General features: G+C 40.2%; 1 protein-coding gene across 1 annotated transcript in view; it reads left to right on the forward strand.

Moving 5' to 3' along the window:
• The window catches only part of PDE7A (phosphodiesterase 7A), a 1297734-nt gene that overhangs the window by 779919 nt on the left and 491495 nt on the right, over window positions 1–26320 (forward strand). The window lies entirely within an intron of this gene.

The raw sequence follows: 26320 nt of genomic DNA on the forward strand, positions 1-26320 counted from the left end.
GGCCAAGAAGGCACTTGGACTGCAAACTAGAGACTGCCTTCCCTTTCAAGATTGATATCAGAATATGGGCAAAGAGAAAGGGATGGGGGAATTCTAAGTGAAAGACTTCCTCTGATTGAGCTTTTAGTTGAATCTAGAACAAAAGCTGCTGTTAAAAAAGCGATAATTAGTAGGGCATGTAAAATGCTGCACTAAAACTACAGGAATCAATCAGAGAAGGTTAGAAAAAGATTGGATAAACAGTTCACAAGGAAACAATGAGAGGACATACGTCTCAAATGACTCAAATATGCAACAAAGTCTAGAAGATTTAGAATTTTTGCTTGGAAGTGTTTGCATAGGTATTTTTATACCCCAAGCAGACTCCAAAGTAAATTTTCTGAGGTAGAATGCACATGTTGGGGGTGTGATGGGGAAGAAAGAGGTAACTGGAAACATATGATCTAATGTTATCCATTTTCATTCATTCCTCAACTGTTGGTTCTGGATGTGACCCTTGGATCCAACTCGGCAGCTTCTTCCAGATCATAGAATTCTTGAACTCTTGAGCTCCTCCCCTTTAGCCATGACGCTCCACCAACCTAGCATACTTCAGATCTTGTTTGCTGCCATTGAGAACAGACATAGATTGCAAGCTCTTTACTTTATGGACTTGCTTAATTGATGCACTCGCACAAAAGTGGAGAATCTAATTTCCTTTATTCTCTTTCTAGCACTCTTGTAGTTATTCTTACCTCCGTTCACCCTTGTAAATTTTACATACTAGCCCTTTTTCTCATACCCCTTGAGTACCTATCAGTACCTTTGTTGGTAGTCTCCACTTTCTGTACTTGTTATAGTAGTTCTTATTTTCATTGTTGGTAGTCCTTTGTTTTCCTTATTTCCTTTTAAAAAATAATTTCTTTGTTTCTAGTTTTCTTAGTGTACCTCCCACTGTATTTCATGTAGAAGTAATAGACTGTAGTTTTCCATTACAACACAAGGTGGAGCTCCTTTTCAGGAATATAAAAGAAAATTTCGAAAGTGAAAGAGGATTCTGGAAGACTAGCTGAAGGAGGGAAGACTGAAACACGTAGCTGAAGGGAAAAAGGGCCTTGCTGCATGACTGGATTTTTTTTTCTAGTGTTTTGGGACAGGGAAGTAAAGTAGCAGATTGTGCCTGTCACTTGCTGAAATCCTGGATATGATATTTTGTGGAATCAGGAGAGAAGTCTGAAACCAGTAGTTCCATGCCTGCTATGATTCAGCAAGAAAAGGAGTTCCCTTGGGCCTAGTACCGAGAAGCCATAGATGATTATCAGAGTTCTAGTAGGTGATTTTCTACTTTTCTCATAAGAGGAACCACGGCGCCTGGTCACTAGGATATTCTCGATGGAGTGGTGAGAGGCTCTGGCCATCATTTTATATTTTTATAAGATTGTGCCCCCCCTTTTAATGTTTTGTGGATTACAAATAACTGGGATCCATATGAGCTCCAACTTGGGCCCCATAATGCCGGCAGCAAGACTGTAAGTAGGCACTGGCCAGTGAACAAGGTATAATATTGTTTCATAGTTGGTCTGTTTAGAATTGATCAATGGGGGGTAGAGGGTGTTAGTACTGCTGAATGACATTGCATTCTCTCATATATGTATTGTGGCACTATAAATATTGTTCAATGATAATGCATTTTGCCATGTTAGTACTGCTGCCTTAAAGAATATTTACTGTTCAAGGATATTGCATTCTCTCATATTTGCATTGTGGCACTATAAATCTTTATTGTTAAATGATCATGCATTTTGCCATGTTAGTACTGATGCCTTAATCTTTACTGCTGAATGACATTGCATTTTCCCATATTTGTATTGTTGCATTATAAATCCTTATTGTTCAATGACTTTGCATTTTGCTCGTGTTAGTACTGTTGCCTTCAAGAATTTTGCTACTCAATGACATTGCATTTTCGCATATCTGTATTGTGACTTTTTTATTGCTTAATGACATTGCATTTTTCCCGTGTTTGTATTGCTGCATTATAAAGCTTTACTGCTCATTGATATTGCCTTCTTTGTGCATGTTTGAATGTCAAGACCTTCTTCTGTTGAGTTCTGGGGAAGAAGGTGAATGCATGTTTTCATTGCATGCATATTCTCACCTTGCCTTATTGCTAACTGGTGCACTGTTGAAATAATTTGTGGTTGTGCTATTGAATTTTTAAACTAGATGTGTCACCTAGAATAAAATCTGTCCTCCTTGCCACCTTGGTGTGTTGGGCCTAATAGGGGTGTCACCAGAGTCAGGTAGGAAGGAACCCATATCTCTTCAGCTACACCTGCGGGTGCGCTACATTTGGGGACTCGTCCGGGATTTTCTGTACTGCCTTGGAATCCACCCTATTCCCCTGTACGTGTGAAAAGCAAATCCAGCAGAAACATGAACCCAGAAGTAGCCGTTAAGTGGTGCAAACAACACAATGCTCAGTCAAGAGCATTGCTTAGCTCTGGTGTTGCCAGGGTTCACATGGACTGATATGCAAATACATCAAGTCGCAGGATCCTTACCAGTTGTGGAGCATGGATTTTTGTTGGACAGCACTGTGAACCTTACCGAGCAGAGCACATTGGCCTTATTAGAATGGAAAAGTCCTTTAGTGTATGAGCACATACCTTTGAGTGTACAAATTTCAGGTGAGAGTGCAGTCCGTGTGGTAATCCCTGATAAGTGCACTACCTCAGCAACAGAGAAAATACCTGTGGAAGCTATCCAAGTAGGTCAGAACCTTACACCAGAAGCTGCAGCTTCACTGCCCATAAATACTATAGGGCCTGAAGTTTTGAATGTTTTGGGAAGTATTGTAGTAAAATCCTTAAAGCCTACACAGCCATTCACTGGGTTTGGCTACCGCACATTGCATTTCTTTTCTGGCAAACAACCTATACCTCAGGGAGAGGAAGATTTTGAATCCTGGATGGATCAGTCTTCACAATCCCTAGAGGAGTGGGGTATCCCAGAATCTCAGAAGAAGCAGCAGATAGCTGAAAGTCTAAAGAGATTAGCTGCAGATACTATACACAACCTAAGGATGGGTAAGCAAGATTGCATGGCCAAGGACTATTTAGGAGTACTGCAGGATGTGTTTGGAAGGGTCGAGAGGGCTGCTGACCTACTGTATCAGTTTGAACATACATACCAAGAAGTTGGTGAGAAACTATCTGATTAAATTAAGTGATTAGATAAAATGCTCCACCAGATCATCCTAAAGGAGGGGATGGATCTGAAAGTAGCTGACCAAGTACGGATCCGGCAAATTTTACAGGGATCTCAAGCTATGGGCCCCATTGTGTGGAAAATGAGGATGAGAAATAGGGAAGAGACTCTAACTTATTCTCAGTTGGTTAAAGAGTTGAGGGAAGAGGAAGCCCTGTTGAAAACCAACTCTCCGTGTTCAACAACAACTAAAACAGTGAGTGGACTCCAGCAGGAGCCTATAGCCGTGCTCACTACTCAAACAGGAGTCATGCCCCACTGTGTCCGCAATGTAGAGGTGTCACAGTTGCAGATGCAGGTGTCTTCCCTGACCGACACCTTAGCTCAAGTACCAAGACAGTTGCAGAATTGCAGGAAGCCGTGGTAACTTTAGCTGAAGGGAGGAATACATCAGCTAGAACCTCCATGAAATAACTTGGGAAAGAACGGAATCAGCCATTTCTCAGAGTTCCTACTGGATTTTGTTTTTGCTTTGGAGATGCAGGGCATATAAAGCAACAGTGTCCTAATGCTGAGAACTTGAAAAGAGTGAACAAACTATTATTGGCTAGTGCAATGCAGGGAAACTTCAAAGGGCCTCAGTGAAGGAGCCAGCTGAGTGCCCAGTTACAAAGAGCTCCATAAAATCTAACATCAAGAGACAGCATCCTGGATCTCCTCTCCACACTAACTCTTGTAGTAGGGGGGAGAGATACTACTTACTATGCACACTTCTAGCTCATCTGAGGTGAACAACCGAATTGAAAAGCCATCTCAGTCAAAATCTCAGCATCTCAGACCACAAAGCATTACTAAGCAAGAGTCTTATCCATTAAAATGGCGAGGTCAATCTGCGTTACTTCAACCACATGCTGACTGCCATACAGCTGAACAACACCGAAAAGAGAAACTGCCCGATGGCCTACTGGGACCGTCCCCTGTTGTGTCAGTAAAAATAGGAGGAGTGTATAGTAAAGCACTGTTGGATACTGGTGCACAAATCACCATTCTGTACAGAGACTTCTACCAAAAATAAGTGACATGAAGTTCCCTTATAATGGATATGTCTCACTCAAGTTAGAATTTTCCACTTCAGTTGTTGGGTCAACAGAAGTTTTTGAAACGCTCGCTGTTGTGTGCCCCATACTAAAGGAAAGGATTCAGCATCTATTTTAGTGGGGACAAATACTGACATTGTCAGAAGAATGCTAATGCCTCAGTTGACCCAGGAACACCCAACACTACATCTTCTCCCGAGACCAGTTTTCTGTGCCCTTCAAAGGGAGAAGGATAGTAAGAAAGATGAAACTGATCATGTGTGGAGCCTGACTGGGAAAGAGCATATAATTCATCCTGGTGAGGTCACCTGCTTGAGAGCCAAAGAGAGGATGTGTGGACAAACAGTTTCCTCTCATCTCATGATGGAAACAGATCCAGAAAGTGACTTGCCACCAGGGCTGGAACTAGTCCCAGAAGTTTGGCCTGCGGACAAGTTAAAGCATCCTTATGACACTCTGCCTGTGGGGTTGAAAAATAAAAGTACTCCCATTGTCCTGCGTTCACAAGTGCATTTGGGAAATGTTTATGCTGCCACTCCCTTACTTGCTTCTGTGTTGCCAAGGAATGAGAGCAGAAACAACGAGTTGAAGCTGGAAGATATTGAGATAGGAAGTGGTCTCTTGACCCCTGAGTGGCTAACCAGAGTTGAAGAGCTACTAATGAAAAAGAAAAATAGTTTTTCTACTAGTGAACTAGACTGTGCAAAAAGTGCAGAACACCAAATAAGAGTAAAAGAGGACCGGCCCTTCAGGGAACATTCCAGAAGAGTAGCCCCAGGAGACCTGGAGGACTTAAGAAAACATTTGGAAGAACTAAAAGTCTCGGGGATAATTCGAGTGTCAAGAAGTCCATATGCCTCTCCCATTGTCTTTGTCAGGAAAAAGAATGGGTCAATTTGCATGTGTGTTGACTATCGTACTCTGAATCAGCGAACCATTCCAGACCAGTACACAACTCCCCGGATTGAAGATGCTCTAAATTGCCTGGTGGGCAGTAAGTGGTACAGTGTGCTAGACGTAAGGAGTGGATACTATCAAATCCCTGTGAACCCACAAGATAAAGAGAAGGCTGCTTTCATCACCCCTTTCGGATTTTTTGAGTTTGATTGCTTACCTCAAGGTTTATCAAATGCACTGGCAGTTTTCCAGAGAATCATGGAAAGAACAGTTGGAGACATGCATCTCCTGGAAGTCTTAGTCTACGTGGATGACATCATTGTCTTTGGGAGGACCCTAGAGGAGCACGAATAAAGACTGATGAAGGTATTGGACAGGATTGAGAAGGAAGGCCTGAAGCTGTCATTGGACAAATGCAAGTTCTTACAACCTTCAGTGACCTATGTAGGACATGTAATGTCTGCAAATAGAATATCCACAGATCCCAGCAAAGTTGAAGCGGCGATATCTTGGCCCAGACCCAAAACTATCACAGAGCTGCAATCTTTCCTGGGGTTCTGCAGTTACTATAGGAGGTTTGTGGAAGGATTTTCAAAGATAGCAAGACCCCTCAACCATTTGCTCCAAAATGATGAGAAAGCAGATGAAACCGATGAAGATATCCTTGTGAAAAAGCCTAAGGGACAGAGAGGTTCTAAAGAACTCATTGAGAGTCATTGGGCTCCTGAGTGTGAAGAGTCATTTGAACAGCTCAAGTATTGCCTCACACATGCCCCTGTGCTGGCATATGCTGACTCTACAAAGCCATACACCTTACATGTGGATGCTAGCAGGGAATGGCGTAGGAGTCGTCCTTTACCAGGAGTATGACAAGAAGCTGAGACCTGTGGCTTTTATCAGTCTGAGTTTATCCCCCACAGAAAGAAACTACCCTGCACACAAGTTGAAATTCCTTGCCTTAAAGTGGGCAGTAGTGGACAAGCTGCATGACTATCTCTGTGGGGCTGAATTTGAAGTGCTGACAGACAACAGTCCTCTGACATACATCCAGACCACTGCAAAGCTAGATGCTACTGGCCACAGATGGATGGCAGCTCTATGCAACTATAATTTCAGTTTGAAATACTGCCCAGGACATGAAAATGGAGATGCTGATGGTCTGTCCAGAAGATCTCAGGGAGATTTACACCCAAACGATGAATGGACGAAAATTCCAGCACCACGGGTAAGAGCTGTGTGTCAGATTGCAACCTATCAACACACAATGTTGGGCCCGGAGGTTGGGTCTGTCTGCAGCAAGCATACCCCCAAGCTTACTGTAATCTGGTCACTTTGCAGGCTTCATCGCTACCAGCTTTGAGTAACAGTGACCTCAGGAGAGATCAAAGAGAAGACCCCTTAGGTCAGCTGGTGGTAGCTGCTTTAGAGAAGAAACAAGTTAATATGCTTTGCATGGATATTCATCCTCTGGCAAGACTTTTGGCCAAAGAATGAGACAGACTCTAGATACAGAATGGACTAGTGTATAGGAGATCTCCTAGTGCACTCGGCAGTGAAAAATATTAATTGTTGCTTCCTCAGAAGTATAGAGTAGTAGTACTCCGGTCATTGCATGATGAACATGGTCATCTTGGTTATGACAGAACTATGGATCTGGTACAAGACAGGTTCTACTAGCCATGCATGAAGCAAGATGTTGAGGATTATTGCCGTACATGTCTTTGTTACATTCAGAGAAAGACTCTGCCGACCAGAGCTGCCTCATTGGGTCAAATGGAAAGTAGTGGACCAATGGAACTAGTCTGTATAGATTTTCTGTGTATTGAACTGGATGAAGGCAGGATCAGTAATGTACTGGTGGTGACAGACCACTGTACCAGGTATGCTCAAGCATTTCCCACTCGCAATCAGAAAGCTATTACAGTGGCAAAACTACTAGTTGAGAAGTTCTTTGTACACTGTGGCCTGCCAAAAAGGATACACTCTGACCAAGGACGTGATTTTGAGAGCAAGCTTGTCCATGAACTACTCGCTCTGTTGGGATTCCAAAAAAGCCGCACCATTCCTTATCATCCTTAAGGGGATCCTCAGCCTGAGCATTTCAACAGAACTTTACTAGACATGTTGGGGACACTATTTGTTGAGAAGAGTCAATGAAGTAGACATGTAGCCACAGTGGTGCATGCTTACGACAGTACTAAAGATGATGCTACAGGATTCTCGCCTTACTTCCTAGTGTTTGGAAGAGAAGCTCGTCTTCCTGTTGCTGTCACCTTTGGAGTCACAGCTGATGATACACCAGTGAGATCTCACGGCAGTTATGTGGAGAGACTCTAGAAGAACCTCAGACAGGCTTATGAGCTTGCTGAAAAAATCAACAGGACAAAGATATCAGCGAAACAAGGCTTACTGTAACAAAAAATTAAAGATGCATGACTTGCAGCCAGGGGACAGAGTTCTTTTGAGAAATTTGGGACTACAAGGAAATCGTAAACTAGCTGACTGCTGGGGATCTGAGATTTACATAATTTGTTCTCAGCTACCTAATATCCCTGTCTATCAAGTTTGCCCTGAGGGGAAAAAAGGACCCATAAAAACCTGGCACCGAAACAACTTAATGCCTTTGGCAAAATCAGTGAGACTCATGAATCCGATACCCAGAATGGCTCAGCAGAAGCCTAACTCAAGGCGATCCAGGAGGCTAAGGTGGAGAGGAACAATCATCTCCAATATTCAAGAGCCTATGCTTCCTCCTGCTGAAGGAGAGGAGGACAGTGATGACTGGGGTTTCAGTGGACTTTTTTATGAGGATGTTCAAGACCCAAATGCACCAGAATTCGTTCCTTGTCATTTTGAGCGGCCCAGACCTAACAATAGACTAAGTAATGCTTCTGTTCCTCTTGCAGAATCTGATACTGATGGAGGCCCTGCTATGCAAACTTCAGAAAATAGTGCTGAGGATAGTCGTACCATTATTGGAAATGAAAGTGAAGTTATACAAGAGGAGATTTTAGAAGTAGACAATATGCCTACTGAAGAACTAGACAATGAATGTGATATGAGTGACAAACCTTCCGAGCAAAATTCCTTAGCTCTCTCTTCCGAACCAAAACTGCAGAGACTGATTCGGCCCCCACAGAGACTTACCTATAACAGTTTGGGACATAGTACACAGGAACTGTGACCAAAGCTCATCAGAGGGTCTGCGCTCATAATCCCTATGCCGCATACTCCAGTGGTGACACCCCATCCCAAGTTAAGCATAAGTACCCTTGGTGGAATGTACCTTTTGAATGCAAAAATATTGTTTAGTTGATGGTGCATTAGTGTTTGTAAATATTTTCTGCTAATCTACCTTTGACTAGGGGGGACCCAAGATTTTCAAGTGGGGGGGGAAGAGTGTAGCTCCCACTGTATTTCATGTAGAAGTAATACTGTAGTTTTCCATTACAACACAAGGTGGAGCTCCTTTTCAGGAATATAAAAGGTAATTTCGAAAGTGAAAGAGGATTCTTGAAGACTAGCTGTAGGGAAAAAGGGCCTTGCAGCATGACTGGATTTTCTTTTCTAGTGTTTTGGGACAGGGAAGTAAAGTAGCAGATCGTGTCGGTCTCTTGCTGAAATCCTGGATATGGTATTTTGTGGAATCAGGAGAGAAGTCTGAAGCCAGTAGTTCCACGCCTGCTATGATTCAGCAAAAAAAGGAGTTCCCTTGGGCCTAGTACCGAGAAGCCATAGATGATTACCAGAGTTCTAGTAGGTGATTTTCTACTTTTCTCATCAGAGGAACCACTGTGCCTGGTCACTAGAATATTCTCGACAGAGTGGTGAGAGGCTCTGGCTGTAATTTTATATTTTTATAAGATTGTGGTTTCCCCCCCACCTTTAATGCTTTGTGGATTATAAATAACTCTGATCTATATGAGCTCCAATTTGGGCCCCATCATGCCGGCAGCAAGACTATAAGTAATCAGTGGCCAGTGAACAAGGTATAATAGAGTGTTTCATAGTTGGTCTGTTTAGAATTGATCAAGGGAGTAGAGGATGTTAGTACTGCTGAATAACATTGCATTCTCTCATACTGGTATTGTGGCACTATACATCTTTATTCAATGATAATGCATTTTGCCATGTTAATACTGCTGCCTTAAAGAATCTTAACTGCTCAATGACAATGAATTTTTGCATATCCGTTTTGTTGTATTATGACTCTTTTGTTGCTTAATGACAATGCATTTTTCCCGTGTTTGTATTGCTGCATTATAAAGCTTCACTGCTCATTCATATTGTCTTTTTTGTGCATGTTTGAATGTCAAGACCTTTTGTTGAGTTCTGGGGAAGAGGGTGAATGTATGTTTTCATTGCATGGATATTCTCACCTTGCCTTATTGCTAACTGGTGCATTGTTGAAATTTGTTTATGGTTGTGCTATTGCCTTATTAAACTAGATGTGTCACCTAGAATAAAATCTGTGCCTCTTGCCACCTTAGTGTTTTGGGCCTAATAGGGGTGTCACCAGAGTCAGGTAGGAAGGAACCCATATCTCTTCAGCTACACCTGCAGGTGCGCTACATTAGTTATATTAAATTGTTCTCTAACTTTCCCTTCAGGTTTACAAAATGTCAGACAAACCATCCGGTTTCAAAAAATCTGTAGCTTATTGGCACAAGATCCTGAACTCGGTTGCCCACACAGAATGTGTGTACTGTTTAGCTCCCAGACACCTAGATGTAGATTGGGATATTTGTAAAGGCTTTAATTCCAGACCTTTGATTGACAGGAAGAATAAGCATATCCCTAGGGGTCTTATTCCTTCAAAACACTGTACGCCTGTTGCTGGGGCTCAGACACCTTAAAAAACAGGACTAGAGTTACAAAGGACAAGGATTCATGCAAAAGATCCCCTAATCGTCCTTCTGCTTTGGCTTCGACATTGTCTCCATCATCGGAGCCACCAGCCAAACTTTAGAAAAAGTCAGATCTGATCATTTCCACTCTGCTGAAAACCCTATGCAACACATCACCCAAGCAGCATTCACCGCCATTGAGACTTGGTTCCACAATAACCACCTGTTCTTAAACTCCAATAAGACCAAACAAATGATATTCACTCTAAAGGAAAATACTTCAGCCAACAGTCTTCTAATTAATATATACTCCTTAAACCACACAAAAATAGAATTAGTATTTCATACAAAATTGCTGAGAGTCGTAATCGAAGACTTAAAATATGACCTACACGTTCAGAGTAGCATCAGGAAAACTCACAAAAAAACTAGTCCTTCTGTACTGACACAATCCATTCCTATCTCTCCGTACTAAAAAAAAAAAAAATACTTGCCTCCACATTACTTTCACCTTCACTTCTCTACGGTGCCCCTTTACTAACCAGCCTTCAATCATCACTCAAAAATAAACTAGAAATGTGCTATAATAAAATAGCCATATTTGAAACCAGCACTCGTCTTTCCACTCACCACTGCAGTCCACTACAAATGCTTAATTGGCTTGAACTGCCCCACTACCTCACATATCTGCATCCAACTATTGTACACAAAGTACTGACTAAACCACATGCCTGTCCTGCTCTAACTTCCATATTCTCCCAATTTAATCCCAGTAGGTCACTGAAATCAGAGAACCATCACCTACTTCAAGTCCACAAACCTAAGCTGCCAGCTATCCAACTCCTATACTCTTAAAACATAGCTAAAATCGGGAACTGTCTCCCCCTAAATATGCACATTACCCAAAATACTGCTGCCTTTAAACTAGCCCTTCATACTTACCTAAACTGTACCTTGAACTAGAACTGTTCACAGCCTCCTCCTCCTGTAACTTAATTTTTATTTTTTCTCACTAACTCCCCCCTATCCATATATATCTATAATCCAGCTTATCCTGCATGCCTTGCATAACTGTATGTACTATCTAGAATATAATTTATTGTACTGTAATTGCATTGTATTATTCTTACTTGTTGGAGCTTTTCTCCTCAGGCCTCCACTGAAAATGAGCTCTGCTTGACCCAGTGGACTATCCCAGTAAACAAATGCCAATAAATAAACAAATAAATAAATAAATGGTCTCTCAGTGGGCATGGAAGGAACTAGACACTGTCAAGCATATTTCCAAGAGACCTGACAAAATTCTTGCTCCTCCAAAAGACCATCTAGACAAGTAAAGGAGTTCCCATTGATGCCATGGTTGTTGTGGTAGCCACAAGAATGGAACTAGCAGAACATAGTTCTTCTGTCCACCTTCTTAACAGGGAGTCTAGGGTGCTGGACAGTTTTTGGAAGCAGGTCTATGCATCAATAACCTTCACTTTAAGGTAACCGAATTATTTGGCACATTTTAGCAGACTTCAAAGAAGTTTGATTAAGGAACTTAGCAAATCTCTTTCGGGGTCCATATCCTCTGAGGAAGGGAATACTATTTCCTCACAGCTGGCTACCCTTCAGTCTATATCTAATTTGTCTATGAGATTAATCTCTCATGCTGCTGAAGGTACCTCACGGTCAGTGGGTTCAGACATTTCCATTAGGAGAAATGCCTGGATGTGTTTGCATGATTTTGCGGAGGCACTCAAATAATCTTTTGTCAGTGTGTCTTTTGACGGAACCTTGTTTGTGCCCAAGGTAAAAGACACTGTCTGTAGATGTGAACAAGAAGGGAAGACCCTGTCTGCTGCAGGCATATGTTTTTCTACCCTCCAAATGTCCTTTTCTAGTAACTAGCAAGGTGGCAGAAAGATGTAGTTCAAGAAGTCTTGGAGTCCCTTTCAAGATCCATATGGAGGTAGTTCCCCAAGGGGCAGAGGGGGGAACTCAAATAGAAGACGCTGTTCCCATGGCAGAGGTGATCCACATAACCAGGGATCTAGAGATTCTTTCTCCAGTAGATCCTATCAGCGCTCCTAAATGGGAGCCCAACTGTCCATCTCTGGAGGCAGTTAGAGGTCGCCTATCCCTGCACCAGAGTCCCTGGCTAGACATTATGAAAGACTTATAGGTGCGGAGGATAATATCCAGAGGTTATGTTGTACCTTTTCCCAATTTTCTCCAACAGTTCAAAAGAAAATCCCTGATGTTCTACCCAGTCCGGTGAACCAGATTCTCCAGAGATAAAAAAGCTGCTAGAAAAAGAGAGTCATCCAAGAGGTCCCCCCAGACAAAAAAGAGTCCAGAACTTATTCCAGATTCCAAAAAAGATAGGGGACGAGACCAATTTTGGATCTCAGCAAACTAAATCAAGCTGTTCGGTATACAAAGTTCCATATGGTTATGGTTCGGTCCATTCTGCTATTTCTGCACAAGGATGACTGGATGTGCTCAGTAGAACTTCAAAATGCATACTATCACATAAAAAATGAACAGGTGCTCCATAAATCACCTATGCTATTGGCTGGGAACCAGTCATTATCAATTCAGAGCACTGCCCTTTGGTCTCACCACAGCCCCCAGGGTATTCACCAAATGCATAGCAGTTGTAGCAGCTCACCTGAGACTGCTGGGATTTCGAGTGTTTCCATATCTAGACGAAGGGCTCCTGACTGTTCCAACCAAGCATCAACTGATTCAAGCTAAAGACTACTTACTCTAGCTGTACTCCCATCTGGGAATATCAGTCAAGTCAACAAATCTCAACTCATACCGACTCAAAGTTTGGAATTCATTGGTGCTCATCTGGATACAGCCACCCAAATAGCTTCTCTTCTATTTTGAATAGAAACAGTTCAATTCCAGATCAAGAAAATAATTCAAAATTCTTCCCTTCCGGCATGTCTGATAGTTTAAGCCTTGGGATCCATGGCAACGGCAGTCACCCTTGTACCACTCACCAGGTTCCATATGATAATTCTTCAATGGACACTTGCCACTCCATGGTCTGTTTTCCAACACCCATTATCCATGCCAGTCAAAATTACTGAAGCATACAAGAATTGTCTTCTGTGGTGGAACCACTCCAGTCAACTACATAGATGCCGTCTTTTTGTACTCCCTCAATCCAAGGCCACAGTGACCACAGACGCCTCTCAGCTCGGGTGGAGTGGGCATTTCCTGGGAAGGCACATGGTCTCCCAAAGAGGCCAAGACACACACCAATGTCCTGGAGATGAGCTGTTATCCTAGCATTGTAGGACTTTCAGGAAACTCTCTCAGCTGGGACTATTGCAGTCCGGATGAACAGTGTCAGTTTGGTACATCAGCAAAAGGGGGAACCAGATCTTACATTCCTTGTTGAGAAGCTGTGAAAGTATGGCAATGGCCACTCTCTTCCAGTCGCTTTCTGGTAGCAACGAACATCCAGTGGAAATCCAACATGGTTGCAGACATGTTAAGCAAGTCCCTTCAGAAGCCTCACGAATGGTGTATTAATATCAACATGGTGGAGAGTATATTCCATCAATGGGGCCAACCATGCTGCAGTCTATTTACCTCTCTCCTCAACAACAAATGTAGCAGGTTCTTTGCCCTGATCCCCCCACCGAGGGTGACAGAGAGATGCTATACATCATGCTTGGCCCCCCAGTCTCCTTTATGCTTATCCCACATTAAACTTCATTCCACATTTTTACAGAAAGCATCTCAGTTGAAGAGCATGGTTATCATCATTGTCCCTTACAGGCCTCGTCAGATTTATTTTCCCTTCTTCTGGCCTCATCTTCTACATCCACCATGGATTCTGGATCCAATTCTAGACCTCTTGTCTCATCTGACAGATTTGACAGACCTCAGACTGACCGCATAGTTTCTCCATTTCTGTAGATTACTAGGCAGCCCAGGCTCTCCTCTATTGTCTGTCACATTTTTATTATCTTCTATAAAACTTCCACCAGAAAGATTTACAAGAGTAAATGGAAAAGATTTGTTCTTTGCTCCCTAAGCAAATGCTTAGATCCCTTTTCAGCACCAATTTCAAATGTCCTTGATTTTTTAGCCACAATTTTCAGTGAAGGTGCTGGTTCCTCAACCAGAGTACAGTTAGCCATTTTTAACTTTCATCTGGGAGTAAATATTTCTACCTTGGCTTCCTCTAAACTTTGCAAAGCCTTTCTAGGAGGAACCTTTTTAGTTTGGGATTTAAACATTGTACTTCAGGCCTTGCCTCAACCCCCCCCCCCCAATTGAACCTTCGGCTAAATCTGATCTAAAATTTTTGACCTGTAAAACTGTTTTCTTAGTTGCTATTGTATCTGCCAGAAGAGTGTCAGAACTTCAAGCATTGTCCTCTAAGCACCCATATTTAGTTGTTCACAATGACAGGGTAGAATTCTGTATGGGACCAATCCTTCCTTTTTACCAAAAGTGGTTTCTGAGTCCATTATTAATCAGATCATTAATCTTCCAGTGTTCTTTCCAAAATTTTCAAAGAAAATTGTTAGCTGTGCACAGACATACATTTATACCTTCACAGAACTAAGGATCTAAGAAAGTCCAGTCAATTGTTTGTTTCCTTTACTGATTCAAAACCAGGCAAACTAGTATCTAAACTTACTCTGGCCAAATGTTTAACTGATTGTATATCAAAAAGTGGGCTTACCTTTGCCAAAACCACCCAGACCCCACCATACCAGGTCTTTGACAACTTAATCAGCAGTTTTGTCCAGAACTTCCTTGAATGATATTTGTGCAGCTGCAACTTGGGCTAATGGCTTTTCTCCAGAATAGTCCTCTTGTGATATAGGTAGCTGGGGACTCTGTCCCAACAGTTGAGGAATGCATGAAAATGGACAACATCAAATTAAAAAGTTTTATGTATCATCATAATGTTCCATCTGTGTTGTCTATTGTCATTCTTCCTCTGTTTCCCACTTATCTACCCCCCCTTACTTATTCTACTCTGGAGAGATTTAAGAGTATTAGAAGAACATCTGTTCCTTGTTTGAGCTCCAGTTTCCATTCTTTTATTTTCCACTGCTCTGTTAGTCATGTGGGCAGCAATCTAGAGCTGAGGTATGTTCGGTTGGTGGGGCATTGTGAGTAAAGGGAGGAGCTCAGAATTTCAAGAATTCTGTGATCTGGAAGAAGCGAACAAGTTGAATCCGAGGGTCAGATTGAGACCCAACAGTTGAAGAATGAAAATTAACTACACAGATGGAATGTTATGGTGAGTACATAACTTTTTTATTTTGGGTATATAATGAGTTGGCAGACTTAAAAATTCCCTACAGTGTACTCTGAAAATATTGGGTGAGAAAATGAGTATAACTTAGTAAATTATTTTTGAGCTGGAATATAGGATCTGAATTGCCTAGACATAGTAACTCCTTGTTAGGTTTAATTTTGGGTGGCTGCCAAAAAAGCAATTACTAGAAAATGGAAATCCAAGTCTGAGCCAACTGCGTTTGAAGTATTGAATATTATAACAGAGATAAAAGGACTGGTAGTGGTAAATTTAGAAAAGGGTGGGAGCAAAATACATAGAAAATGTGAAAATGTAGAAACAATATTTGCAGAATAATGTTTTGGAGGAGGAAGAATGAGGTTTCTGGGAAGGCAAGAATTGATTAATGTTGGATTGATGATTATACAAAAGAATACATGTGATGTATAATGTTTGCAGCTGGGAATATCTTTATATGGTTTGCCTACGTCTTAAGTGATAATTCAATAAAGGTGTTAAAAAACAGTACCATGAATTAATTTCAGTCATGAACATGATGCAGTTATTGGAGTGGGAGGGGGAGATAGGGAGGGCTTAATGCAGCCAATCACCAGGCTTGAAATGGAAAATCATACTGAAGCACAGTCGCTGGAAATGTCACTGGGGTCGGGACGGCCTTCCAGTAGAAGTATGGAAATAGGGAAAAGAGACAGTAATTGAAATATGGCATTGGATTTTCAAGTAAAATAGAAAAGAAGCAGGTTTCAGACTCATTGAGGACTTCATTCATTACAGTTTTAACAAAAGGGGGGGAAAGGCCCCAGTAACCTGTGCTAATATCACTCAGTATCAACACTAAACCGTGATGTTTGCATTTTTTCTGGCCAAAAGGATACCCAAACTGTTATCCTGTATAGTACATGAAGACCAATATGGGCATGCCTGCTCTTCCCCTTCTGTTCGCTCTTTGTTTAGAACCGCTGGTGAACAAAATAAGACAATCAGGAATAAAGGGTTGGAAAACACAGAGGAGGGAAAGGGAATATAAATTAGCTGTTTTTGCAGATGACATTGTCTTACTTCTAACTAATCCAGAAGGTGACTTAGAGAGACTTTTTTATAGTGCTAGGGTATTTAGTAATATTTCAGGATACAAAATAAATCAGGACAAAGTCAAAAACCCGTGTCAGCTACATACCGTCCCAGCAGATTATTCAGCAGCATCCACTCATATGGGGGCTTTACCAGATGAAGTACTTTGTGGTTTGAATAGCAAAGGAATCCAGAAACTCCCAAAAGGTCACATGGAATGAACTAAGAAGGAAAATGACACAAAAGCTAAAACAGTGGGATACAGTCAAGGTTAATATTAACCTAGAAATACAGGAGGTAAATAAATAAACAAATAAGTATTACAATTGTTTATAGTCCCCATAATGATATATGTGGGACAGGCTTTCTTGATTGGGCCAAAGCAAGAAGAGTGGATGTCCAAAAAAAGGGAGGTCTCTTGATACACGTGGGAGGGCATAAGCTGAAAGTTGGATGGGAACAGACTGTGAATCCTTTGGAGGAAGGAGGTTTAACAACCCCTGACCTAGAAGACTACTATAGGGCTGTCCAATTAAAAGCCCTGTATTTTACTACAGGATCACAATTATGTCACAAATTGGAAAGAGATAATGCCAACTGAGCAAACTTTGGGGGGGGGGGGGGTAGGATCCCTGCAAAATGTGAGAGTGAGACTACACCAGGAACAAAACAGGTACTCAGCATGGGAAATGTTAAAGGGCACAGTGGAGCAAACATAGAGATGCAGTCTGCAAATAAATGGGACTTTGAGTTGAAACCAATAGGGATGGGTAAATTTTGTCAGCTGTTTAAATGTTTCAGTACTGAGTAACTGGTTAAATAAGTAAAAATAATTCATCTAATGCAAGCAAATAAATTAGAGAGAAAAAATAAATGCAGTGGGATGATTTTAAAAGGCAATATAGCTTAGACGATGTTTTACAGGAGAGAACAAAAATTTACAAGTAGTACGAAAAAGAGAAAAACAGACTATATTTGATAAGACATCAGCTTGTGCAATTATTAATAGAAGCAGAAACAGAAGAAGCAAGAAGAGAAAAGCTAGTAAGCAGATTATATAAACTTATAAGGGAAGCAGAGGGGAAGATAGCAAGAAAATTTGCGTGAATGGGCTCTTAAGGTAACATACTTGCAGAAATATTAGCAGTGTGTGTGTGTTCCCTAGAAAAGTAACCAAAGCAAAGAAATTTCAGATATTTGGGTGGAAATGTTTATATAAATATTTTATATCTTAAATAAACTAAATAAGCTGTACCCAGAAGTAGAGAACCGTTGCTGGAGGAGTATGCAAAATCAAGCGGGGAATTGAAGACATATTTTCATGGGATGTACTAGAGTAAGGAAATTCTGAGAAAGAGGTACAATATGTGTTAATGAAACTAACCCAGGTAAAAAAGGAAGATTATTTAATTATAAGAGGGCAAGAACAGACTATAAACAGAATGAAGACTTTATTGCATCACTTGGACTTGTATTGAAAAAGGCAATAACAAGAAATGCCAAGAGGAATGGAATTAAGGACACTGATGTGTTCAGTAATGGAGCAGGAAAGAAAGCTCCTAATTAAACGAGGTGGCAAGTACCAGAAGAGAAAATGTTTGGTGTGGAAGCAGGTAGTTGTTTCATATGCTGAATTAGGAGGAGAGCTACAAGAAACAAAGGTCATGTTCACCTAGACTCAAGAGAAACAGAGGAGGGGAAAAGCACATTGTGTTCATATATGAGGTAAAAGGGCAAGACAGTATTAGAATAAGTAAGGAAAAGTAAAAAATAGGGATAAGGGTGCACACACAAGTGAGAAGATTTATATGAAAATGTAAGAATATAAATTAAAATTCAGTTTTGGAACTGTGAAGAGAAACCTTGTGTTGTGTGGTAGTGGGGGGTACCTGATGTTATAATGATTAATGATGTTAAGATGTTAATAATTCATGTATTGACCAAGCTATCTGAAGCAGACCAACCACAAGAGAAATAATGTGCAGCATGCACAAAGTATGCACAAGAATGTTATGTAATTTGTACAATAAAGTGGCAGCTTGTTTTTCTGTAATATTGTATTTGCTAAAATCAGTGTAAAATGAGCATTGAGATGGCTTATGTATGTTTATGTATGGTCGTGCATATAACAGTAACAGTTGAGCTATAATTTGTCACTTTCTGACACATTCGCACATCAGCATTGTACACAGTAAATGGCTGTGTTTTGTCTGGGCATGTTGTGTGTGAATGCAAGTCGTTATTTACACAGTAGTGTGCAGTATCATTGCTGTTTCACAACAGCTGGTCTCCTGAATTAGGTTCTTGGTTTATGATTTCCTTTATATGGACTCTGCATGTCCTTCCCTTCTCTGTGTGGGCTTTATCCGTGTGCTCTGGTTTCCTGCACAACCCAAAGACATACCAGAGGTGAACTGACATTTCTTCAAATTGCCTTTGGACAAGGATGTAATGTGTGCAAGTGTATATGTGTGTTTGTGTCTTGAGATAGACCTGGCTTATCAGGGGTAGTGTCAGTATGTATATAAAGGCATGACTGGAAAAAAGCACTTAACTGTATCAGTGGTAACACACAATATGGGGGGGGCACATAAATAGCTGCTGTCAGGCATATACACATAGTGTGTCTTCTTAATACTACCCAAAAAGACACCCTGCTTCATTTCACCATCCATGCTCTGAGGTGTGCACAGAAGATAAATATAGTCAGAGTACTTCTGGCTAGCAGTAAAAAGAACACTTAAGTGTTTAGTCTTTAAAAAAAGACATAAAATGCATTACATTATGTCTAGTCATGCAGAGCTTTTAGGGACCTAGCAGCCCCAAGAATGAACCCAGCTATGTGAGGTGATTTTGACACAAGTTTTGTAGGAGGGCTCTATCTTCACCTTTTGCCCAGGGCCCCACCTAGTCTAAAAAAGGTTATGCTCAGGGGTGTGCACAAAAGATCACAATTGCTTGTGTGGGGATTGCTGTGAGTGGTGTGGTCATTTTTTCTTTATCCTCACAATGAAACATTAGTGATGGAAACAAGCTTGCTATACCTTGTCTAGTATCATAATACTTTCTAGAAGCAACAAGTTGGGATGGATTACTGTAATTATTATTATTATTCATTTTCCTCACAATTGAATCAAGCATAATTTTATTTATTTGTAGTTTAGTTTACTGGAGTAGTACACTGATCACAATAGACCATTTACAGATGCAGCCTGAGTGTAGAAATTCACAAAAGAATGAAACATAACTAATTCACAAACCTGGAGTAATCACAGAAGGTAGAGAATACTGCAGACAATTGGAACAAGGAGCAAACATTATTAACACAGTAGAAAAACAAATGTGGAATAATTTTAGTAATAAATATGGGAAGTAAGTAGCAGGTGAGAAAAGAGGATTAAATAGAAGTGATGTAGGTGGTAAGGAGAATTAGTGGTGTGTGCAGTGGAAAAGCACGTCAGATTTTTGATGGTGGTGTCTTTTTGAGTTGTGCTCCAAAAGTGGTAAAAGAAGAGATTTCATTTAGGTGAAGGAGGAGAGATTACCAGTTTGGGAGCAAAAATAGAGTGGTAGTGGTTGGTACATTGCAGTACAGTTTGGGGGTTTTGAGTGAGAAATTAATTGTTAAAGATGGTGATTTTATTATGGAGTTTGGCAGTGAGAGGTGGGTATGGCATCCTCCTGGTTTAAGTAGTTTGAAGAGACCCTAGCAGTAGCTCAACTCTGTAGGAGACTGGGAGCCATCTTACTTTGGTGACTGTGGTGCAGTAGTGTCCCTGAGGTTCATGTGATGTATATATGGGAGACTACATTTTTGGGGTGGGGGGTAAGGAAGCATGTTGTGTATGTATGAAAATATGACAAAAAAAGGCCAGTAAAAAAATATAAAATTCACCAGGTTCCACTTTATTAACAAGAACGTCTCAAGTCTCTAGCACTTCTGCAAGAAATGCCTTCTAGGAGTACATCAGTGCCATTTTATATAAACATTAACTATCAATTGTAAATCACATTATCTAAAACATAAATACTGTATTTCTATTATATTTAGAAAACAATTATATCAAAAGTTTCCATGAACATTCAGTATTAAGTCCACGAGGACTTACTGTATTTTAAAATATAAATACTTTCTTTATATAACAAATTATGTTTATTCATAAATTCAGAGTTGCCAACACCCCAATTAACTTGTTCTAGGATGCTGGCATGCTGAGAGTTTGTATTGCTATTGTGAAACAACTTAAAATGCATGGCAAAAGGACTAGCAACTTTTTCCATTTTTATGTCTCTAATGTGCTCCTGCAGTCTCAATTTAAATTTTAAAAGTCTATACACTTCTATACAACAACATGGTTTAGAAGTTACTAAGTTTTTCTTAGGAGACAGTCCACTAAGTAGTTATGTGTTAGAACTGATAGAAGTTTGTCTTACTAATTATTTTTGTTTTTGTGAAGATGTTTATGTTCAGAAAATAGGCACTGCCATGGGTGCATCATTTGCACTTGCCTATGCTAATCTTTTTATGGGCCTTTATGAGGTGGAGGAATATTTATATAGACATATTTTTTTTTAGAACTTATGTTGTTTCCTATTATAGATTTATAGATGACCTAGTGTTTTTGTGTAAGGGCGAGTTGACTAATTTAACTGCCTTTGTTAAAGATTTGGATGTAAATAGGTTTCAAATAAAATTTGATGGAGTTCAACAGGGCCAAACTATAAGTTTTCTGGATATTGATTTAACAGGTGTAGTGGGGGGGGGAAATTAAAACTAAAATTCATCGAAAGTTTGACAAAAGTAATCTAGAACCACTTGCCATCAATCTCTATGGACTATGTACTGATGAAAAGGAATTTTACAAGGAAATGTGTACTTCTGTAAATATATTCTTGAGAAGGGGTTATTTCATGAAAAACTTCCAGAAGGCACTGGTTAAACTAAAAAATAATTTATTGGTACAAAATAATGTGTCAGCAGCTAGTATGTCTGTTATGAAACACTAAAGAAGATATAGTGGCAGTAATACTAGACAAGATAAGTTAGAAGTCAGGCAAATGTATATAGTTATTTCTTACAGTATTTTTTCTCATGAACAAGTTAAGATAATCAAGCATTTTTGGTCATTTTTATTTAAATTTAAAGTATTTTGTGAGACATTATGCAGATGCCCTATATTTTTGTACACAAGAGGTAGAAACATACAGGACATTATTGTACACAGTACATTTGTTAAGCCAGTGCATAAGTTGTGCAGCACTGTAGGTATACTGGGCACTAGTGGTTGTACTAGATGCTCAGTATGTAAATATGCTGTTAATGTTTTTAGTTATATCAATGGTGTTCTCTTAAGTCCTAAAGGACATTTTACTTGTGTAGCATCTAATGTTGTTTATGGTTTCAGATGCTCCTACAGTCTCTTTTATATAGGTGAAACTAAGAGAAGTTTTAAATTGAGACTGCAGGAGCACATTAGAGACATAAAAATGGAAAAAGTTGCTAGTCCTGTTGCCATGCATTTTAAGTTGTTTCACAATAGCAATCCAGACTCTGCAAGCCAGCATCCTAGAACAAGTTAATTGGGGAGTTGGCAACTCTGAGTTTAAGAATAAACATCAATTGTTATATAAAAAAAGTATTTATATTTTTAAATACAATACTTAAGTCGTTGTGGACTTAATACTGAATGTTCATGGAAACTTTTGATATAATTGTTTTCTAAATATAATAGAAATACAGTATTTATGTTTTAGATATTAATTAGTTAAGTGTTTTATAACTGGTAGTTAATGTTTGTATAAAATGGCACTGTTTTTTCCTTGCTGATGTACTCCTAGAAGGCATTTCTTGGCGAAGCGCTAGAGACTTGAGACGTTCTTGTTAATAATGTACAAGCTGGTGAATTTTATATTTTTTTACTGGCCTTTTTGTCGTATTTACATAATTTTGTGACTTTCTTGTATTTTATGTTGTGTATGTATGTCTTAGAGCAGCGAGTTAAAATATATTACCCTGGCCACATGTGCTTTATTTTATCCCAGTTTAACATCAGAACAGTATACAGAATATGACTGTCTTTTGAGGTCATGGATGAGAAGGCATGCTGTGCATACGTATAGCAGCAACAGTTTGAAATACATGATTGTGGCCACTTGTTCTTTTCCCTTCGCCCCAGTGTAAGACCAGGGGTCAATATCTTTCTTTTCAGTGGGGCAGTGGGGTGGCAGTATTCCCACATAAGTTTTTGAATCCTTAAACACATTTGTCTTCTCATGTTGAGAACTACTGTTTTGTCAGCTTTTGACATTAAGCCTTGGAAACAACTTACTTATCCTTCTATTTTTTTTATTTCTGTCAATGTTTACAGTAATTCCTGTGGGAATTTGTCCTTGTAGCAGTGCTTATGTGGCTTTTATTTTGGCAAATGTTTGTTTTTACTGTTTTCTCAGAAGTGCAGTGTGTATGTTTGTTGTTAGACACTGGAGGTATGTCTTTACTTTTGGTTACTCTGCTTTTTTTTTTTTTCATTTTTTCACAAAAAAATATTGTAGCACTTGGATTTTTTCGGCATTTATACAATATTTATTATATGTATGACTCTGCTGTTTGTGTTTTAGCATCAGTTTTTCCTGCAAATTAAATTTCTTGAGATTTTACTCTGACAAAAAATGTAGTTTAAATTGCTATTAATCTTTATGGCAGTTTAATGTGGATGGAGCTAATGTTTTACACTGGTTTGGCATATTGGTTGCTTTGGTGTTTAGACTTTGTGTACTGTTCTTTAACCTTTGTCATTTTTAAAACAATTCTGAACACATTTCAGACTGTTTTTTGTTTAGTTGTGTGTGGACATACTTATTACTAGACATTTTTAAGTGCTTATTGTCATACATTATCCAGTACTGTCAGTTTATTATTATGGATTTTGTTCTCTCTTTTGACATGATGGATCTTCGCTCTAGTAGTTGTCAAATGTAGTTGCACCCAAGAAGGAAAAAGAAAATAAAAATATACCTCAATCTATGGTCAGTAATTCTGCTGGGGCCACTGCTTAGCCTGCAGACCTCTTAATTTTTCCCCTGTCTCCTTCTACTGTAGCTTTGTTGGCCAATATGGAATAGAGGTTAGACACATCTTCTGGGTCTGCTCCAACCTCCAGTACCTGGTACAGGTATGGGAGAACCAAAACCCTTTAGGTGCAGAAGTAGTCTGGGGTAGGAAATTGCTTGCCAAATGTAATACTCTGTCTGCAAATATTTTATCTAGTAGTAATGTTCACACACAAAAGAAACAAACTTCATCATATAGCTGATAATCGGATTATAGCTATTTATAAGGCTGCTGTGTTTCCTTGGCTAAGAGTGTTCTGCAGACACTTAATTCTTCTAGGTTCTGTTCCCATCCATGGCTCTAGTGCTAGTTTGGATGGAAATCTTTCTGTTGTTTCAGAGAATAATGAGGACTCTAATGAGGGTAATAGTGATTTCCTAACTGACACACAGTCCAGTCACTCTTATTCTTCGTAAGGTGAACCTGAGCCCAAGTCCAAACAAGTGTTCATGTTTCCTCAGATGACTGCTAGATTTAATGATGTTTTTGCTTGGGAGCAGTTGGGAACTACCCCAGGTCTAAGCAAGGGTATATGACCTTATAGAGGATGAGATGCCCAATTCTGTGGCTGTCAGCCCTCTCTTATCAGCCTTGGAAGATATTTATAAAGCTGCCTGCAGGACACCGGTATCTATTCCAGCAGTTCCTAAAAGGCTCAGAAAAAATATAGGATCTACTTGGATATGACAGTTCTTTTCTGATTAGACTTCTGACCCAGCTGCAGTTTCCCTAGTTGCCTGCTCAAATAAAGTTCCATCTTCCCTGATAATGAGGGAAAATGGTTAGATCTTCAGGAAAAAAGGATTTCTTTCTAATAATTTAGCCTTTAGAATGCTAAATTATCAAGGCTGTATGTCAAAATGTATTTTACTGTGTGAGTACAGTGTGCATGATTTTGTTGCATCCTTAACTGCCAAGCAAAAGTCTTAATGAGTGAAACTCTAATTTGACTCAGGTTTTGAAACATGCTTTGAGAGTTGTGCTTGAATGTGCAGATAGTCTCAAAAAATGATGCTTCTTCTGTTGATTTAAGATGGCTTGCTTGTTACATAGGCAAACCTTCTCTAATGATTTAAAAGCCAGAATGCATCTTAAGTTCTGAATTGGTGTTTTGGCCCCCCTGTTAGATAGATTTTCAAACCGTGGGATGATAGAGGCAAATTAATGGGGTATCTAGGATGTCACATCAAGCCAAGTTCTCCCCAAACAAGGGGGCCTTCCTTCAAGGGGCAGAGCAAACAATGATCCCAGCCAAACCAACAAGTCAGGAATCCAAAAGGAAATGGCAGGAGGATAATTATTCAAAGCCAAAGAAGAGGGGTTCCTTTCTGAAAAAGGTCAACCCCATTAAAAAGAAATGACTATGCCAAGTCACAGAACACCTGTACCCCCCTGCCATTCTTTTCTTCCTCATTCTCATAGGCTCTGTCTCCACCCTGCAGCCTGGCCGCAGATAGCCTCAGACAAATAGGTTCTGAGAATAATTCAGAGAGGATACACTTAACAGTAGATAGTAGCTTCTCCCCCTTTCAGGAAAATTCTCCCAAACCCACCAGGCCAGACAGAGCTGTTTCCTTACGTATTCCATCACATGGTAGAAGCAAGGGTCATAAAACCAGTGCCTGTGATGTACAAAGGTAAAGGATTTTACTCCATAATCTTTTTGATACCAAAAAAATGAGCACGCCTGGAGACCCATCCTGTGTTTGTCCTTTCTAAACACCTTTGCAAAAGCTCTGAAATTCAAAATGTTCACCTTACAGTCGGCCCTAGCTTTGTATCCAGGCCACTGTCTCATGGTGACTTTACGTCTCCGTGACACTTATCATATTCCTGTTACTCCCAGTTTCAGGGAATATTTGGGATTTGCTGAGTCTGGCTTACATTATTAGTTTTATGCATTACCATTTGGGCCATCTACTGTACCTTGAGTGTTTACAAAGTGCCTGGCCCCAGTGGTTGCCTATTGCAGTACCCCAAGCATCAACATTTTCCTTGTTTAGATGACTTGCTGATTTGTGCAGATTCTGTTTCCAGGTGCTAGGAGTCCATGGGAGTTAAAGTGCAAGACTTGTGGGGTTCTCAATGCCAAAGCGGTTGAACATAAGAGGGATGTTGCCAGTGATTCATGCCTTAAAAGTTCTTCACCCATTATGGACTCCAGGTCCTCTTCTAGTGGCCACAGACAGCACTGCTGTGATATGGTACCTGAACAAGTGGCGGAAGAGTACAAGGTCACACCCTCTTTAGTGATGGCCAGGGAGCTGGATCTACAGCATTCTCTGCCTCTTCAGACCTCATATGTTCCATCAGAGCAAAACATGGTAGAAAACAGATTAAACAGATCCTGGACAGACCCAAATGAATGGAAGCTCCATGTAGAGGTCTTCCAGGACTTGATCTAGATGTGGAGAACACCTCAAGTAGATCTATTTGCCTCCTTTTAAAACAACTGAAAAAAATATATATTTTCAAGCCATTCTTGTAGCCATGCTTGGAACCAGATGCTGCATCATTCACATGGTCAGGAATGTTCCTGTATGCATTTCCAGCCTTTTCAATGATTCTGAGCTACTACTGATGATTTGGAAAGAATTACCAGTGTTCATTGTGGTAAGCCCTTTTGGCCCAGGCAAAGTTGGTTCTCCCTTTTAATGGAAGTGGCCAAGGGCAGTTGCCACATGCTTCCTCACAAACTGGATCTGCTCACTCAGCATCAGGGACAACTGGTACACCCCATCTTAGAGCAATTGCAAGTGACAGCTTAGATAATTCTGTTTTGATACCTTTTAGGCACTTGTTCAATGAGGATGTGCAGCAGGTA

This window comes from Protopterus annectens, chromosome 3.part0, assembly GCF_019279795.1.
Source record: "Protopterus annectens isolate FY-2018-M chromosome 3.part0, PAN1.0, whole genome shotgun sequence".
NCBI lineage: Eukaryota > Metazoa > Chordata > Ceratodontiformes > Protopteridae > Protopterus > Protopterus annectens.